General features: G+C 41.6%; 1 protein-coding gene across 3 annotated transcripts in view; it reads right to left on the bottom strand.

Moving 5' to 3' along the window:
• Window positions 1-14,879, bottom strand: part of BACH2 (BACH transcriptional regulator 2) — a 397,444-nt gene that overhangs the window by 83,812 nt on the left and 298,753 nt on the right. The window lies entirely within an intron of this gene.

The following is a 14,879-nucleotide window of genomic DNA, read 5'->3' as shown; positions in this document are numbered from 1 at the left end:
TTCCAAAGCTGGATGGCGCTATACACTTATTTTTCAGCGCTGTTAAAAAGCAGCGCTGAGGAATAAGGCCCCGTTAAAAGACGTATTGGCGGTCATTAAGGAGTTAAACAAAGCTGCTTAGTTTTTGATACTTCCTGATGGTATTTGTCTTTGGCAAAACTATATTGACACAGTAATGTGTGGATCACATGCATTTTTTATGTGTTTCTGCTGCAGAAACAAATGTGCATTTTTTTAACTGTGGATTTTCCACATCTAATGGGTACAATCAGCACCTAAAATTGAGCATACTTACAAGACAAACTGACATGTTGCAGATTTCAAACACGCACGACAGGTAAGTTTACGCCAAGTTAAAAGAAAAAAAGCACATAGGGCATGAAATTTCTATAAATCCCATCCACTTTTTCTGGAACTGTAAGAGAATACACAGCATCAAAAACTCACCAAAAACTTAATTTGGGCAGATAGCCTTAGTAAACCAATATCCAGATGATACATTGCTTTTAGGGTAAGTTCCACAATGATTAGTTTTTGACTCTGCGTACTTTTGCTGTGTAACATGTAATTTTCTCTTGCATGTATGCTGGTTTTTCCTATAGAATTGCATTAGATATTTAAAATCGGTACGTAAAAAACACATACGTGTTTCACTTCAGAACAACGCATGTAACCCGCACATGACTATATCAATAAAGATTTGTCAAAGTCAAATATCTGGAAGTATCAAAAACAAACCAGCTTTATTAATAACTTGACATTCCAAACAGACAAAAAATGCTAAGTGAAACCCGCAATATAAAGCATGTAAAAAAAGCAATCAAAAATACAATAAAAAAATGCAAAACCAAATTTACCTAATAGATGCAGATGGGAATATCTACCTTTTTGCAAAGGAGTGAGAAGATGTGTAACAACCTCCCTAAAGACTCTTGGGGTAAGTTCACACAGGGCATTTTTGATGCTTTTTTTTCTGCAGCAAAACATGATCTTCTTGGCAGGAAAGAAGCTGCGTCAAAAACGCAGGTTTTGTTGCGTATTTGGTGCATTTTTTTGCTGCGTTTTCTTTTTCTCTTTGTCCATGCTAATGTCCTTGAATTTTCAGCAGCAAAAATGCAGCAAATAATGATACCTGCATTTTTGCTGCATTTTTTCCACACCCATTCAAGTCAATGGGTGAAAAACACTGAAAAAAACGCAGCAAAAACGCTGAAAGAAGTGACATGCTCTATGTCCAAAAAATGCAGCAAAGCACAAAATACTGATCACACAAAAAACCAATGTGTGTGCATGAGATTTCTGAAATTTCATAGGCTTTGCTGGTACTGTAGAAAGCAGCTGAAAATTAGCATTAAAAAACACTGAAAAAAACACAGCAAAAACGCCCTGTGTGAACTTGTGTTATATTTTCACATGGATGACTTTGTATCTCAGCTTATTTATGATCCCTTTTGCAATATTAGATTAGTTTAAAAATCCATAAAAATTGGGGGCATCTATAATAAGGCAATCCATTTTCACAGCACTGAACATTATAGTAGAATTAGATTTTCTTAATGATGGCACAGAATATTTCTTCATAAAAATGGAAGTATGAGGGTTGTAGTTCTTGTAAGATGTGCACAGGTCACATACTCCACACAAAAATGAATCTGCTCCACTGAATAAAAAATACAGAATTTTTTTCTTTGATATAGCATTTTCACTTGAATGATTCGTTGAATATTTAATGTGTGTTCTCTTTCCTAACAACACCCACGAGACTACTAAAATGTTCTACTTGGAGAAATGTTCTCAGCAGAAAGGACTTCCATCAGACAGTACATCTGTTGGGAGACATAGTTTTTGATTCAAGAGTTGTATTAACATTGCCAATACCAGAGAGCGTAAAGCATGTACAGGATACTATTTTATCATTAGTCAATTAATCCAAAGTAAAGCAAGTACAAGTTTGATCACAGCCTTCTTTGGCTGATACTTTCACATATTAGGATTCCTAAAAGAAATATATATTTTCCTTTTATGCAATCACTGCATTTTGACAAACTGACCCAATCATACACGGTAGACACAAACAGATATAGAAATAAGTGCCATTGACAAGCGGTCATCACATGAATTTTTTGTGAATATCACAGGGATTGCTGTTCCCAACCCAAAGGGCAGTAGTAATGTTCTGCTCTTAAAGGGCCACTGTCACCCCCCTCCAGCCGTTATAAACTAAAAGAGCCACCTTGTGCAGCAGTAATGCTGCATTCTAACAAGGTGGCTCTTTTAGTTTTAGGTTCAAGTATACCCAAAATAAAGCGTTTTGATACTTAGCCACAATACCGGTCTTTAGCCAGGGAGGCGGGTCCTCACTCCCCAGCTTGAACCGCTACTCTGCCGTCACTCCAATCTTCATGAGCTTTCGGCGGCGCCCCCTCAGCGCTGTTTACGCTTCAAAACCGGCGCCTGCGCTGTGTACTACTGTGCTGCGCATCCCAGCCCCGCACTGTGTTATGCATAATGCACAGTGCGGGGCTAGGATTCCAAAGGTGGGTGGCCGCACAGCCCGCACAGGCGCAGTCTGCAAGCCTGGCTGGGACGTCAGACGGCCAGAGCTTACTGCGCCTGCGCAGCACAGTAGTACACAGCGCAGGCGCCGGTTTTGAAACGTAAACAGCGCTGAGGGGGCGGCGCCGAAAGCCCATGAAGATTGGAGTGACGGCAGAGTAGCGGTTCAAGCTGGGGAGTGAGGACCCGCCTCCCTGGCTAAAGACCGGTATTGTGGCCAAGTATCAAAACGCTTTATTTTGGGTATACTTGAACCTAAAACTAAAAGAGCCACCTTGTGAGAATGCAGCATTACTGCTGCACAAGGTGGCTCTTTTAGTTTATAACGGCTGGAGGGGGGTGACAGTGGCCCTTTAAGTTTCACAGTCAGTTTAAGCTGTATTTGTAGAGATCATCTTTGGCTCATCTTGAAAGATACAGACATTGACATGCAATGTGGCAGATTTGCTAAGGCCATGTTCACACATCCATCATTCAAACTCCAAAAATGAACTACAATGTTCAAACCAGCAAAGGAGCTAATGATCTGGACTTAACTACCTAATAGGCATATATGAAAGTGTTGAGTTCTGGTCAGTAGGCCCACAGTTGACCTGGACCTTGAATATTGAATGTATGAGACCAGATTAATCCTGGCTATTTTCTAGACAGGATAATCTTACATTTGAGAGTCTTAAAACGCATCAGTAGCTCATGCATGATGATATATTTTATGTGTCTTTAGACACTCCTGTCTATATTTATATAACCTCTAAGTTGACCTAAGTTTTGAACTGAAAAAACTGGAATACATCAATAACTTTAATAAAAAATAATTACTATTTTCACCTTATGAACAAGTGTTTTGCTCATTCGTTGGGTGATCGTTAGCCTATTCAGACTACACGTATATCATAAACGATCGTCCCTAAGAACGCTCATCCACCATTATCATGCAGTTTAAATGGAGCTTGAAGAAAACAGACAAGTCTTAGTGTGAAGATCACAATTTTAAAGATGCATATACATAGAAGATCTTGATCAGCAGATCAGTATTAACAATAAATCAATTGTACATGGAGAAGCTCCATATTCCATTGAAAGCAGATGTTTAAACAGGATCAAGCATGATTTCATCACACTTGAAGTAAGGATGTAGGTCCGTCAGTCACCTAACCCCGCAGTTAGTTAGCAGACTTAGTGGTCGGATGACTGAATGGATTAGACATCATAATTTCTCTTCTGGTCCTGCCAGAGACAATCAATTCTGTTACATGATAACACTTACCGGTAATTTTTTACGACCACGTCTCTGTATGTTTTTGAAAAAGTCCAGAAAAATGCCTTGGAAATTGAAGGCAACTGTCATGTTACACTTCTGTTGATACTTTAATGATGGCAAACTAAAAATTTAATTACAATGTGAACAAACATTTATGGTTTGTGATCAAGCTGAGAGTTAATACGAGGGAGTACCCCCCAAAAATTAGAATTACTTATCTTGAATAACAAAAAAAATAAGTAACATCTTAAAAACATTAATCCTCTTCAAAATACTGTCGATTAGATGATATGCACTCGTCGCAACAGTTTTTCCACTGTTGGAAAATTTTATATTCTTCTGAATTAATGCTGTTAAGTGCCTCCAGATATTTTTTCTGAACCTCTTCTATGTCCTGAAAACGCTTTACCTTTAGGTTTTTCTTCATTCTTGGTAATAAGAAGTTGCAGGGCGCTAACTTTTTCTCCAATAACTGGCAGGTGCATTGTTATGATGAAGCAGCTCCCTGGTTGCCACAATTCAGGTCGTTTTTTATTCACTGTCTCACACAATTGCTTCAGGACCTGCAGAAAGTAATCTTGGTTCACTCTGGTGTCCTGAGGAACAAATTCAATGTGAACAACTCCTTTGTTGCTGAAAAAACAAACCATCATGGACTTTAAATTTGATGTCACTTGCCGTGCTTTTTTGGTCTGGGCAATGAAGCTGTCTTCCACTGGCTGGACTGTTGCTTTGTTTCAGGATAACCAAGATTCATCCTGTGATGACTTTTGACAAAAAATCAGGGTCAATTTGGACCTGTTCTTTAAATTTCTGACACATCGGAAAGCAGTCGTGGAACAATCTCTGCAATGACGAGTCTCATGTTCAAATGTTCAGTTAGGATTCTTTGCATGAACACCAAGAAATTCCAGTTAATTCTTCCAATTATTTTGCGACGATGAAACATGATGGCATTGCACACTTTTTGTCAGAGGGGAGTTCCAATAAAGGAAGTGTTTGGTGACCTACATGGAACATGCAGTGAGTTTGCAGGAGGACTCTTTCACTGGCTCAGTGTAAAGTAAACCTGATTTTATTCACTGAAGTGTGTGCCGTAGGTTTAAAAGTAGAGGAATGATTGACTGTGAGCGTGAATAGAAACTATGCAGTAGGTCTTTGATGAAGACCAAGAGAGGAGCCATAGCTGGCTCAGATTAGGCTGTGCGGCTATTGTCCTGAGAGTTAGAGAGGAAGCAGGGCCAGACTGTCCATTTGGCAAATGCCAGAAGGGCCTGTCTGGTTGTGGGCTGTACTGTCTGCTATGTTGTTAGCAGAAGTAGGGTTCTGAAGACACCCATACTGTTAGGAGTTGTGACAGAGCTCAAAGTCGTTGATTCCATCACAACAACTTGCTTTTCTCCATCCAGGGTAATATTAGTTGTAATAGATCCCATCTGTTGCTTAGGGATGGGGACAGCTTGGGCCTGTGTGATTTCAAATGCTAGGACTGAATTTCAGCCCAGTCCGTACCTGAGATGAAGAGAATAACAACGGTGGAGTTAGCTGCCTTTTGATCTGTAAAATGGCCTGTTAATTCCAGTCCTGTGAAGCTAGTAGACTGATAGAATTCATTCTCCTATGTAGAATGAAAAGTTCAAATGTATCACTACATATTGCAAGTTGAAATTACGGTAATCATTGGCAATTTAATCTGGCTTGTGTGAAGATAATGATCACCTGTTTGAGGATAAATGAAATCCATGTGGAATATTGTTACAATTATACTACTATATTGTTGCTGTTGCAATCTAAAGGTGAGCAGTCATTGATAAAACGGACAGAGTTTCTATTTATTTATTTTACTCACTTATATAGCGGCATTAATTCAACAGCGATTTACAGACACTATCGGCACTGTCCCCATTGGGGCTCACAATCTAGATTCCCTATCAGTATGGCTTTGGAGTGTGGGAGGAAAGCGGATAGACCGCAGGAAACCCACACAAACACAGGAAAAATAGAAAAATATACAACCTCCTTGCAGTTGTCCTTTGTGGGATTTGAACCCAGGACCCCAGCGCTGTAAGGCTGCAATGCTAACCACTGAGCCACCAAGCTGCTCATGAGTTTGAGACTGTGGTGACCAATGACAGGTGGTCTGAGGACTGCTTGTTGCACAGCACAAAGAGTGATGCACACTGCCATGAGTAGCTGGGAGTGAACTCAATCAAAGTAAGTGTCCTAGTGGTCATGAAAACCCATAACGATGCTAGAATGACCTACGAAGGTTATGGTGAGGCCCAGCATGTAACACTTGTGGCAGGCAGGAGACTTCAAGTATTGACTTAGGATGATTAAAGGGAACCTCTCATTAAATTCATACTGCATGCACCACAGGCAGCATGAATCATAACTTCGCTGCATAAATGTTGCAGTGTTTCAGACTAAACATAATTTGAACAGCTGGCCGTAAGAAGAGACGTCACTAGTCCAATGTGGTCCCTGGCTGATCTCTCCCCACCCATACTAGTTGATTGACAGGTCTCTCCCACTGAACAGCTGTGCTTTAAAGTTATGTTTTCATAGCATGAGGCTTATCTTCTCTGTTCTCCTCCCTTTAGCACACAATTTGCTTCTTATCTTACTGATCTCCATTTTCCTCAACTTTTCTGGACATATCTTGTTGTACATGCTGGGCAGCAGAGTCAGAGAGCAAAAAAGAGCAGAGAGAGAGAAAGAAAGAGAGTAATTACAGCACTACTATACAAATTCTACATATATAGTGCCTGTGAGCGGAGTGAGGAATTATAGGGACTGTAGTATTTCACAATGTAAGGCCGGCCTCACACTTGGCGTAAGACAATACGCCACGTATTATACGTCCGTACTACGGCCGTAATACGGAGAAATGTTCCCAAAATATTGATCCGTAGTCAGGGTGTGTCAGCGTATTTTGCGCATGGCATCCTCCGTATGTAATCCGTGTGGCATCCGTACTGCGAGATTTTCGCGCAGGCTTGCAAAACCGACATCTAATGGATTTATGTGCTCAAATGTTCGGGAAAACATATATACAGTATATATATATATATATGTCATTGAGACACATATATATATATTCTGTATTTAGATTTCATTCAGCGCGATATCTGTGAACAGCCGGTAATTCAATTGCCGGCTTTTCATTTCTCCTTCCCAAACCCGACAGGATATGAGACATGGTTTACATACAGTAAACTATCTCATATCCCCATTTTTTTTGCATATTCCACACTACTAATGTTAGTAGTGTGTATGTGCAAAATTTCAGCGCTGTAGCTGCTGAAATAAAGGGTTAAATGGCGGAAAAAATTGGCGTGGGCTCCCGCGCAATTTTCTCCGCCAGAGTGGTAAAGCCAGTGACTGAGGGCAGATATTAATAGCCAGGAGAGGGTCCATGGTTATAGGCCCCCCCGTGGCTAAAAACATCTGCCCCCAGTCACCCCAGAAAAGGCACATCTGGAAGATGCGCCTATTCTGGCACTTGGCCACTCTCTTCCCACTCCCTGTAGCGGTGGGATATGGGGTAATGAAGGGTTAATGCCACCTTGCTATTGGAAGGTGACATTAAGCCAGATTAATAATGGAGAGGCGTCAATTATGACACCTATCCATTATTAATCCAATTGTTGGAAAGGGTTAAAAAACACACACACACACATGATTAAAAAGTAGTTTAATGAAATAAACACAGCGGTTGTTGTAATAATTTATTGTTCTCTCAATCCATCAGGAACACCCTCGCTTGGAAAAATAATAAACGCACAAGATACATACCCTCTCTGATGAACTGTCACGTCCCACGAAGTAATCCATCTGAAGGGGTTAACTAATATTACAGGCAGGAGCCCTGCAAATGCAGCTGTGCTCCGTGCCTGTAATCCCCGGCGAATGAATGAAATGTAGGTCATTGACCTACATTTCCTTCAGTCGCGGTGATGCGCCCCCTGGTGGATGTCCTCATATGACCTGGAGCGTGGGAAAAAGTTCCCAGGCTGCAGTTCATGAGAACATCCACCAGAGGGCGCCTCACCGCGACTCAATGTAAGTACAGATCCTGCTTTCCTTTCAGCACCCGGGGATTACAGGCACGAGCGAGTGGTTTATCGCAGCTGTGCCTGTAATATTAGTTAACCCCTTCAGATGGATTACTTCGTGGGACGAGACGGTTCACCAGAAGGTATGTATCTTGTGCGTTTATTATTTTTCCAAGCGAGGGTGTTCCTGATGGATTGAGAGAACAATAAATTATTACAACAACCGCTGTTTATTTCATTAAACTACTTTTAAATCATGTGTGTGTGTGTTTTTTAACCCTTTCCAACAATTGGATTATTAATGGATAGGTGTCATAATTGACGCCTCTCCATTATTAATCTGGCTTAATGTCACCTTACAATAGCAAGGTGGCATTAACCCTTCATTACCCCATATCCCACCGCTACAGGGAGTGGGAAGAGAGTGGCCAAGTGCCGGAATAGGCGCATCTTCCAGATGTGCCTTTTCTGGGGTGGCTGGGGGCAGATGTTTTTAGCCACGGGGGGGGCCAATAACCATGGACCCTCTCCTGGCTATTAATATCTGCCCTCAGTCACTGGCTTTACCATTCTGGCGGAGAAAATTGCACGGGAGCCCACGCCAATTTTTTCCTCCATTTAACCCTTTTTTTCAGCAGCTACAGCGCTGAAATTTTGCACATACACACTACTAACATTAGTAGTGTGGAATATGCAAAAAAAAGGGGATATGAGATGGTTTACTGTATGTAAACCATGTCTCATATCCTGTCGGGTTTGTGCAGGAGAAATGAAAAGCCGGCAATTGAATTACCGACTTTTCACTAACAGCGCTGCGTATTTCTCGCAAGTCACACTGCTGGTCCGTGTGGAATCCGTATTTTTCTCGCCACCATAGACTTTCATTAGCGATTTTTTTGCGCAATACGCTGACAAACGCAGCATGCTGCGATTTTGTACGGCCGTAGAAAGCCGTATAATACTGAACCGTAATATACGGCTAATAGGAGCAGCCCCATTGAGAATAATTGTGCCGTTTATTTTGCGAGTTTTACGGACGTAATTTCTGCGCTCTTACGTCCGTAAAACTCGCTAGTGTGAGGCCGGCCTAAATCTCACAGCAACAGCTGGCAGCATCAAAACAAAGGTGCGCTCTAAAGGTGGACAAGAGACAGAAAAAGGGTAAATTATTATTTCTGAACTTTGGTGGCATCACTTGGTGAGAATGTAGGCACATAGAGGAACTTTGCTGTATTTTTATAATCTTTGAAAAACCCTTAAATTAAATTATAAAAAAACCACAGTTATTTCATATGAACAGGAATTTGGTAATCACATCGTGTAAGCACAGCATTCTTAGTACAGAACACAAGCTGTCTAAATAATGAATGACAACATGTAAATAGCTCTGTGTAATTTAATTAAAAATTGTCACTTCTCACACTACTGTGCCCTCACATGCAGCTAAGCAGGTTTCCGCAGGCTGTATGACTCTCATGCACAGCAATCACATCTGCAGACACGTCTAATGTTTGTAGGAGGGATTTATGCTGTGAGCAGCTATCTCATAGTCATTAGCACAGAGAGGAATTATAGAAAGCCGCAGCTCGCCGGTTGCTTAATCACCATTTAAGATGTGAATGTTTTACAATACTCACTTGTGTCCTCATTCAACACAACATGGAAAAGCTGGAAATATTGAATCATTCTATCAATACTTGTATTTCTCTCCTTGTGTGTTACCCAACACTATAAAATGCACAGTTCTATTGTCCTTAATGGCTCAAAGTATAAGATAGAAGGTAAGCGAGAAAGCCAAGAGCCACACCAATATCTCTTAATACCAACTTAGGCGAAAAATTGAGAAATGAGAGTTCGTAGGTTTTATCATCATGACTGGCAGCACACTGTCCTATGTCAACAGTTGATGTGCTGGCGATAACATGATATTTTATGCAAAAAGAAAAACTGTAGTAATGGTCATTCTGTGCACAATAAATGGTGGTCTCCATGTCTGAACAGGCAATTACACGACCGCCAATCATCTTGGATGATTGTAAACCCAGCCTTACAGAGAAGATTTCCAAGGCACAAAAAAAATCTATAAAAAAATATGTAAATACAAAGTTCTATCAGTGACTAATAAGAACTGGTCATTGTAAGACACGTTGTAATTACAGCATTTCCATATTTCACAGATAAAGCTTTGTGCTTTGACATATAATATTGGGCTTTTCAACCATAAGAGACCTGGTCTTTAGCATACCAGGACTGCGAGGGTTTGAAAAAGGAGTAGTGATACGCTCGGCTGCACATATATTGGCATTATTCTTATGCACACAGGTTTTCTTAAAGAGGACGTATCAAAAGCACCCAGTGTTTATTCTGATTATATTCACATTGCTTTCCAGAGTATTTTGCTTTTTTATGAAAAAGACAACGTAGTTAGGCCTGTGTATCACAAAAAAGAGGCAAAAATTATTTGAATAACAAAATAAGAAAAAATACTTTTCGGTTCCTAGAACCACATCTATAAATAAAAAATTATATATGTCTGGTCATGAACAGGGGAAATGTGTCCAGCCTTGAACTGGTTAAGAAGAGAATGCATAATAAAAAGTCAACAAGTATCTAAAAAGGAGAATGTTAGATATGTGTACATTGTTTGGACTGCTCCAAATGTACGAAAGACTGCACAAGTAAAATCTAAAGAAGAGGCAAAGCTTCTCACATATTCAGTGTCGTACAATTTCAGTATTGGCAGCAAACAGTCCTTGAACTGATTGTTTTTCCCTCAGTCTACAATGCAGGCCAGAGCAAGCATGTAATTCAGAAAGTCAGTCTACCAAATTCCTTTTACATGTAGTAATACATTATTTAGGCTTGTCTGTCTCAACTGGTTTCCCCACAGACATTTTGAAACTTGAATGAATCAAAAGTGCCACTATGTGATGAAGCAAAGCAATGGTCATAAGGATCATCAAGGGGAGAGGGTGAAGTGCAAGGCTAATTAAAGGGAACCTGTCAGCAGGATTGTGCACAGTAACCTACAGACAGTATCAGGTCGGCACCGTAATATTGATTAAAATTATACCCTGGTTGATGAAATCCATCTTGCGCTTGTTGCTTAATCTTTATTTTCGGTTTTTAGTTAATGATATGTTAATGCCCCGGGGCGGCCTGTCGGAAGGGGAGGGGGTTTCTTTAGGGGATGCTCTGATTAGGTATTTATAATGAAGACTGCTTACAGGTTACTGATCCCTCATTAACCTGCACCCTAGTTTACATACTATTATTTATATAAAAAAAAAAATCACAAAAACATTCTGTCTCAAAGCCCCGGCGGCGACATCTTCATAGACAAAAAAATTGTCTCCACCAAGATGGCACCGCCGGTGACTGCACAGTAGCATCTATCGAGTCGCCGATAGATGCTACTGCACAGGCGTGGTCGGTGCCATTTTGAGACAGAATTTTTTTCTGAATTTATTTATGCAAGCAAATAAAATAATGAAATGCACATTATACATGCGATCATGCTGCAGTGCAGGCACCGCCGCCGGCGCCTGCCTACTGAAGGTGATTTTTTTTTCAATATATATAATATTCAGTATGTAGAATAGGGGGCAGGTCACTGAGGGTGACAAAGGTGCAGAAAAAATCAACATAAAAGAGCTAAAAGATATACGTCAAGGAAAACATATCCAGCATTTTCCTGAAGCATGTTCCTCTTGCAAAACCTGACAGGTACACTGGCATCTAAAAAGTGTTGTGTGCACATGCCCTGACTGGATCTCTGATGCAATATGTGACTTAAGCCCCCCCATACATCGTCATTGGTTCTCAACCATCTCTCATACACAGCAGTGTATGCTCTGCCAAGCGGTCCTGGGTTCTCCTATGAGACGACATCACTGGCAGTGGCTTATCTCAGATGAAACAAAAGGATCAACAATGCAAAATTGGACATGCTGGATCCTTAATTCCCCAAACATCTGTTCAGGGCTGTGCATTAGGTTGTCGATGTTAGTCTAATGTGTATGCGGACTTAAGTCTGGACTTCCATAGATTAGTAATTTTGACATGAGTGATCTTTCAACTAATGCCCAACAATTAATGCAAAATGCAACACATAGATGTTGCAATTGTTTTGGCATATGTGAAGCTCATCCATATCACAACAAGGCGTCAATGGTGGCTAAACAATGTAGTGTATGGACATTTGAAACTTTTGTAGAGTCATTTAAACTGGGCTGGTAAAAAAATCTTAGGATATGTTCATACACGGTTTAGGCATGATGGTCATATATAACTTCTGAAATTATATGCCAATCATGTGGGGGGTTTTTTGGATCACAATACGGGCTTGAGACCAGGCCAGGTTAGGCTAGTATTGCAAATGCTGTCCATGTTTCACATAATTCTCCAGCATTGGGGAATAAGCCGAGTTTTTAATGATATTTTTTGTGCTGAAAACACCCCCCTTGACTTATACACGAGTCATTATTATTTTAGCACCAATTATTCCATGGCGTTTTACATGTGAGGAGGGGTATACATAATAAAAACAAGTACAGTAATCTTAAACGATGCAAGTTACAGGAGGCGAGAGAACTCTGCCAGCGAGGGCTCACAATCTACAAGGGATGAGTGAGGATACAGTAGGCAAAGGTAGAGCTGGTCATGCAGTGGTTTGGTCGATCGGTGGTTACTGCAGGTTGTAGGCTTGTAAGAAGAGGTAGGTCTTCAGGTTCTTTTTGAAGGTTTCCATGGTAGGCAAAAGTCTGATATATTGGGGTAGAGAGATCCAGAGTAAGGGTGATGAGCGGGAGAAATCTTGCATGCGATTGTGGGAAGAGGAGATAAGAGGGGAGTATAGAAGATCTTGTGAGGATCGGAGGTTGCATGCAGGTAAGTCCCGGGAGACGAGGTCACAGATGTATGGAGGACACAGGTTGTAGATGGCTTTGTATGTATGTGGTTTGAAGGAGAGATCAGTGTCAAGGATTCCCCCGAGGCAGCGAGCTTGTGGGACTGGGGAGAGTGAGCAGCCATTTACTTTAATGGATATGTCTGTTGGGGGAGTCGAATGAGACGGGGGAAAGATGATGAATTCTGTTTTGTCCATGCTAAGTTTTAGAAATCTAGCGGAGAAGAAGGATGAAATAGCAGACACACATTGTGGGATTCTGGTTAGTAGGGAGGTGATATCTGGTCCAGAGCTGTGGATCTGTGTGCCATCAGCATAGAGGTGATACTGAAAGCTGTGAGATTCTATGAGCTGTTCGAGGCCGAAGGTGTAGATGGAGAAGAGCAGAGGTCCTAGAACTGAACCTTGAGGGACTAAGACAGATGGGGGCGAGGTGATGAGGTGGTGTGCGAGTGGGAGACGCTGAATGTCCAGTCTGTTAGGTATGACGAGATACAAGCTAGTGCCAAGTCAGTGATGCCAAGGGATGAGAGGGTCTGTAATAATAGGGAATGGCCCACTGTGTCAAAGGCAGAGGACAGGTCTAGGAGGAGGACAGAGTAGTGTTGCTTGGCTTTGGCGGTTAATAGGTCATTGTTTTTATTTTTGTAAACACTGCCTATCTTTTCTGAAGTAAACTTATAAATTTACTAGTTCATTCTTTTGGCTCTATGATTGAACCAACACGTCCTCCACACTAAATTACGCTACCAGGAGGGTGGGTTCCTGACCCGATATAGTTTTTAGTATCAAACAGAAACTGGTGGCAGCATAGCATCCCTGGTGGTACTGGGAAACCCTGGCAGTGACAGATCAGAGGTTCATGTGTGTATTTCCTGCCTGAGACTGGTGATATACATACCGCCCTCACTGTAGAGTGACCGGTAGCCAGGACCGACCAGGCAGCCTTTCTGGTGACTACTTAACCTAGGTGCAATTCCCTCACTGACCTGAGGGTAAGGGGAGCGCCAGAGGGCTGCAAGTTCCGAACCGGAACTGGAAAATGGTAACACATGTTGAGTGGATTTATATATCACCCGATCATATATACAAATAAATTCCTGAAATATTGCAGTCATTGTCCCAGAAAGATAGCAGGAGAGGGGTAGCGGTGAAGCAGCGGGTCACAGAGGCAGGAGCTGGCGGCAGCGGCTGTAATTGTGCCCGCTGCTAAAAATAAATGAATATTCACTGCGCTGGCAGTGAATATTAATTTCTCTTATAGCGCGCACAGTTACAGCTGCAGCCGCCGGCTTCCAGCACACATCCTACTACCTTCACTGCACGCCCTCGCTGCATCCAATTCCAGTGCCAGTCTTCTGGTCGAGCGATCACGTGTCCTCGCTCATTAAGGTAATGAGGTGTGGAGTGAATATTCATTACTTTAATGAGCGGGGACACGTGATCGCTCAGCCGGAAGAGCTGCTGGCGCCAGAACGAGATGCAGCGAGGGTGCGTAGGGAAGGTAAGTAGGATGTAGTTTTTTTTATAGGAACCATGCATACAAGGATAGGGGATAAGGAGTCATGCATGCAAGGACGGGGATACGGAGCCATGCATACAGGGAGCCATGCACACAAGGACAGGGATGGGGAGCCATGTATACAAGGATGGGGAGCCATGCATACAAGGACAGGGATGGGGAGCCATGCATACAAGGACAGGAATGGGGAGCCATGCATAACAGGATAGGAATGATGGGACAATGCATACCCGGCTTATACTCCAGTCAATAAGTTTTCCCAGTTTTTCGTGGCAAAATTAGGTGCCTCGGCTTATACTCGGGTCGACTGATACTCGAGTATATACGGTAATTATTAGCAGTTTGCACTTCTTTGTGTTAGATATTCACATCTTTTTGGTAATTAGTCTTCATTTCTTTGACAAGACTTAGGCCTCATTCCGACATCCATTTTTTTCTCGTACATGAAAAACATGGAACAATTTTCATCAGTGTGCTGGATCAGATCTTCACGAGTGTTTTGGATCAGATTGTCATCAGTGTTTGGCCTGAGCGTCAAATTTTACCATCAATGATTTTCTTGCATGCCAAACG

The sequence above is a fragment of the Ranitomeya variabilis genome, chromosome 2 (assembly GCF_051348905.1).
Source record: "Ranitomeya variabilis isolate aRanVar5 chromosome 2, aRanVar5.hap1, whole genome shotgun sequence".
NCBI classification, from domain to species: Eukaryota; Metazoa; Chordata; class Amphibia; order Anura; family Dendrobatidae; genus Ranitomeya; species Ranitomeya variabilis.
Note: the sequence above shows the minus strand (reverse complement) of the source record. Positions and strands in the feature narration are given on the sequence as shown.